The sequence below is a fragment of the Sinocyclocheilus grahami genome, unplaced genomic scaffold (genome assembly GCF_001515645.1).
Source record: "Sinocyclocheilus grahami isolate Dianchi unplaced genomic scaffold, SAMN03320097.WGS_v1.1 scaffold652.1, whole genome shotgun sequence".
NCBI lineage: Eukaryota > Metazoa > Chordata > Actinopteri > Cypriniformes > Cyprinidae > Sinocyclocheilus > Sinocyclocheilus grahami.
In genome coordinates this window covers 679,634-685,208 of record NW_015505831.1, presented here as the reverse complement: position 1 = coordinate 685,208, position 5,575 = coordinate 679,634, and the positions used below count along the sequence as shown (strand labels likewise).

General features: G+C 34.2%; 1 long non-coding RNA gene across 1 annotated transcript; it reads right to left on the bottom strand.

The window, feature by feature from the left end:
- Nucleotides 1–2,069: 2,069 nt before the first annotated feature.
- LOC107558610 (uncharacterized) lies at nt 2,070–3,834 on the bottom strand. Its single transcript, XR_001605503.1, has 3 exons — nt 3,757–3,834; nt 2,318–2,626; nt 2,070–2,222 (listed from the first exon to the last, which is right to left on the bottom strand). It is a non-coding gene; the product is annotated as an uncharacterized lncRNA (long non-coding RNA).
- Between the last annotated feature and the right edge of the window lie 1,741 nt (nt 3,835–5,575).

The window sequence follows — 5,575 nt, the reverse complement described above, 5'->3', positions numbered from 1 at the left end:
TGATGCGATTGATGATGTGTCCAGGCAGAGGATTATGGGAAATGGAGTCCGGGGTGAGTGGTAAAGGGTACAGGATGATTTTTAAAATTCCAATTAGAAAGGTAATTCTGCATCCCTACATCAATTCAAATTTAACACAAATATTGCCAGGAAGTTTTAGGTTCCCACAAGTAAGTAAGTATATAAATAAATAAAGAAGAGCTAGACTTCAAAACAAAATCCACAATTAAACTTCTGTAATGCAATGAAACCCGGTGCGCTTCTCTCGCGGGATCATCCAGTGAGGTAATGCCTTGAAATGGTTGTGATGTTTGACAGAATCGGGTTGCAGGCAGCAAACTCCGCCGCCACTAGAAAGGGAACGTCATTATACGCTCATCACTCTAAATGCCACATCTCTATTCACACGGAGGACGCCACTGCAACCGCGCATCTGCCTAATATCCCAGATTAGAAACTGCTGCCGTTACACTTCTAATTAATATTGAGCAGCACCCTCATGAGTAAATCTTCCTCTGAGCGCTTTTTTTGTGGTAAACAATGAAGTGGGCTCGTTGATTATCAGCTGTCTGGAACTCTGACTGCTCGGGTTGTTCAGTTCGACTGCGTTTCTCTGGCATGAATGATGGTTTAGTCATCTTTGGGTGACACACACTCACTGTCTCAACCCACACAGACACCCGTCTAATTTTAGACCGCACGCACTCAGTCTGTGAGGTAGCTGCCAATCAGCGATGGAGGCCTCCGTTAGAGTCTTACATGACAGATGCTGAATAGTAATTGTGTGCTGTGTGGTATAACATATGTGATACACTGGTGATAAGGGAGTTATTATCTTACCGATGGAAGTTTTTATCTTGCGCATCAAGTATGGACACTTTTCACAGACTGTGATGACGCTGAACATAATCAATCTCTCTGTTTTTTACGTTTTGGAAAGTCATAGAAACACTTTTGTGGAATTTTTCTTTTCTTGGGGAAAATGAGAACGCTATTTGTTGTAGTTGTAGAATGCAACATCCGTGTATCAGAATAAAATCCCATTCATTTTCTGTAGAGATTGACAGATATTGATTTTTGTGTTACTGATCATTTATATGTTATTATGCTTAAGTGTAACCGATATGCAGAGCCAAATGTATATATTTTTTTTTTGACACAATAACATTTTAATTAAATTATTTAATATTATTTAAATTATTTAAATGAAAAAAAGGCGTGTATGTCGGTTAAAAAATATCGGGCACAAAAAAAATAAATAAATACATAAATGTTTAAAAGGATTTGCCATTAGATCTGAGGTGTTGTTATTTTAGTATTATTTATATACTATTATAGTATTTATATTTTGAATTAGCTTTTATTTGTATATTTTTATTTTAATTGTAGTTTAAATTGGAGTAATTTTATGTGCCATTTTTAATTTGCCATTAATTTTAATCATCATATTTATTTAGCTTTAATTTGTTAAATATTTAAAATGCATAAAGCAGTTTTTATCATTTAAAATTATTAAATCATAAAAATTTATTATAACTTTTTACTAAAATAATTATGCTTTACTCCAGTTTGTAATATAAATATTTCTATTTTAATTTTAGTACTTCAACTTAATAGTCTTAGTTTTGGCAAGAAACAATAATAATTAAAACCACAATCAAACTAATCAAACTTTGAAAATCGGTTTGAAAGGTAATATTCTTTGGAAAACTACTATTAAATGATATTTATTGTGAAAATTGCAAAAATTTTTGTATTATCTCATTTAAAAATATATATATTTCAAGATTTTTAAAGAAGAAATATTTAGGTGTTACTGGCATTAAAAAGTTTGAATAGCCCTACACCTTTCTAATTTTGCTCGGGATTTTCTTTTGAAGTGAGACGCAACAAATTGTTTATGTCTTTGTGCATTATGAATGAGACAATTTCTTTTGTACCAGAAACATAAACAAGAGCTGCTTCAAAGATCCTCCCAGACATCACACTGAAGCACTTTACATATGAAAATACCAGAAGATCTATTGAAGAAAGTGAATGAATAATGAGAGCCTGTGTGTCTGTGTGTGTGTGTGTGTGTGTGTGTGTGTGTGTGTGTGTTTGAGGCTTGCGTAGACCCCCGACACCCTCAGACTCCCAGCGCTTGTATTAAAGATGAAAGCCTCGCTTGCTTTGCGAGGTGCTGTGCATCGCTGTCTGTCAGAGAGCTCGGCTTCCTCCAACTTTTCAGTGGCATGGGGGAAATACAGACATAAATAAAATATAGTTTTATGAATAATTCAGGTGTGCATTGTGATTGACACGAGGGTGAAAGTACCTGATTATGCCACAGACGTGCGTGATTGGAATGAGCTCTTGAGCAGAGCAGATCAGCCGAGCTGCAAAGTTCAAACTCCTTCTCTGCATCTCTGTAAGATTGAATTACAGACCTGCCCTGAGTTTGTGTACATTTCCAATCAGTTCCTTCCTTTCGCTCTTCTGCCATTTTCAGCATGTGGAAAATGCGCTTATTGAGTTTGGCCTGTCTAGACCGCTGGATCTCATCCTTTTGTAAGTACTGGACTCCCATCATCTTTCAGATCTTCAAGGATGGAGGTGCTTCGTGCATTTCACTTCCCAGCAGCATCTTACAAGAAAATAGGGTTAGTATGAGTAGGGATATTTAAAAAAAATTATTACATAATAAATATTAATTATTAAACAATATTTATAAATTATGTATTTTAATATATATATATATTTTTTAATATAATTTTAATGTAATAATTTATATATTTTAAGAAAATAATTATATAGTTTTAAGAAATATATCCTTATATTAACATATGTGACCATGGACCACAAAACCAGTCATAAGGGTATGAAGTTCTTAGCAATGCATATTACTAATCAAAAATTAGGTTTGAATATATTTACGGTAGGAAATTTACTAAATATCTTCATGGAACATGATCTTTATTTAATATCCTAATGAATTTTGGCATAAAAGAAAAATTTATAATTTTGAGCCATACAATGTATTTTTGGCTATTGCTACAAATATACCCCAGCGACTTATGACTGCTTTTGTGCTTCAGGGTCACATATTTGTGTAAAAAAAAAAAAAAAACTCTTACAATCTCACAATTATTGACATAAATGTGTACATAATGACAATAGCTTATATATAATTTAACAATTTAACTTGAAATACATTTTTAAATGTTATTTTCTAAATATCAATATATTTTTCGTATATAAATATATCAATAATAAATAATACCAATATAAATTTTATATTTTAAAGGATTATGAAGAATATTTTTGTTTTGTTAATTAATTGAAAGTGGGTTATGTATCCTTCAAAAACAAAAGCTTTGACTGAACGTTACCATTATCTTTAGTTAGATTTGTAAGAAATAGACATATTTCAGGAATAATCACTTAAACTTTCAAGTTATAAGTTATTATAAGTTAACACTACAATAAGAGTATACGCTCTTGATTTATACAGTTTATTTGTCCATAACAGGGTGGACATTTTAAGTCAGTCCAACTAATTGCTTTACAATTATGAATGCATTATGAGACATTTGCTGATCTCATTACTGTATGCAAATGCATAGTTATGCAACAGAACTATTGAAGCACAAGTAAAGAATCAATGCACACTTATTACAGCATGATTCTGGGATGTTTAACCTGATCTGAATGTCTGAATGGATCGCTTAATATATTTAAATCATCAGATTTCTAAAAAACAAATCCAGAGCTTACCTCACAACCTAATATCCAGTTATTCTTCCGATCTTGTAACAAAGTCATGAAATTTGTAGCATGCAGTCCATGTCTGATAACTTGAGCTTTACTAAAAGTGACAAAACATAATTATTATCTTGGGGAAAAAAACACATTTAAAATATACACTCTTTTTCTTCCAGGTAAACGGACTAAAAATATCGATGAGAACATCTTGCAGTGGTGTATGCGGGTTTTGGTCCAATCAGATTTAGTCTACAATGACAGTGCCACATAAAAATAACAACAGCTAACACTTCACCGAGAAATAGTTTATGTGAGATGTTTTTAACTTCAAAAAGTTGCTTGCAGCTAACATAGACTGGAGTGGTGTGGATTACTTGTGGATTCTTGTGATGTTTTTATCAGCTGTTTAGACTCTCATTCTGACGGCACCCATTCACTGCAGAGGATCCACTGGTGAGCAAGTGATGGAATGCTACATTTCTCAGAATCTTTTCTGATGAAGAAACAAACCCGTCTATAGCTTGGATGGCCTGAGGCTGAGTACATTTTTCAGCAAATTTTCATTTTTTGGTGAACTATTCCTTTAAAATGAGAACACATGGCTTACAGCAGTCGAATTTGGTGAGTTTAACATAGAAAGCGGTGCTTTCAAACACAGATCCTGGATCAGATTCCATATGCCAGTCATTTGAGTTCACAGCTTCAGTTTGCACACAGCGACTGATGGAAGAACAGTGTGTTTTTTCCACTGTCGTTCTGGAGAAGATCAATGTGAGCTGCAGCAGTCGGCTCCGTGTGCGGGGTACTGAATAGCAGCCAGATATGTCTTCCTTCTTTCATGTGTGTGTGTGTGTTTGAGAGAGAGAGAGAGCATGTGTGTGTGTGTGTGTGTGTGTGTGTGTGTGCTGATGTCTACAGCCTCAGGCAACAGCAAGTTAACAAATGTACAAAGCGGGAATGAAGCCTCATTTCCATAAAGCACCCAATGTAGTAGAGCGACTATTTAAATGGACTCCTTTGTTTCTAATTGTGTTCTGCTTTCTTGGTTGTTCTCCATAAAAAAAAAATATTAATTAATTAAAAAACTCTCAAGTCCTGCACTGACAGAGACTCAGTTACAGTTTACTTAGTAAACCATCTTTTAATGAGCTGCTCAACCGAAATGATCTTCACACCACAACAGTAAAGATTTATTAGCTATCTGTGTACGTTTATTGGAAGGTCTCTGAATCACTGACTCTTCAGTGCAAATGGATCTAAAGACATAATAGAGCAATATTCAGTGCAGTAAAATAGGAAAACAGACTGTAATTATCACAAGGGTGTAGTTTATGTCCCATTATATTGCGTATCAGTTGTATGTGCAAATTTAGCATGCCGTAACAGCATATGTTAGGTTTCTTCAGTCCACGTGCAATGATACTGAATCGCTTTTGCCTCTCAAGCACCTTACACAATGAATCTTTTTCTAATGATATTAATGTATGTCGATACAACCCCTCACCTTACTACAAGAGAGAGTGTCATGTTTAAACAAATGCCAGTCACAGCATATGACTCATGCCATGGCTAATCGCTGAATTAGCTACTGCGCTCTAAAAAATGCTGGGTTAAATATAACACAGCGCTGGGTTAAAAAGGGACAAACCCAGCGTTTGGGTTGTTTTGAACCCAGCATTTTTAGAGTGTGGCATAAAATATTGAAATAACATGCAACTATGAGTGAATCTCACAAAAACATGTTTAAAGAAAAAATGGTTTATTATAAATTGTTATGCATTAATACAAAGTAACCTATTGAAATATTGAAAGAAGATTTGCAGTGAGACAA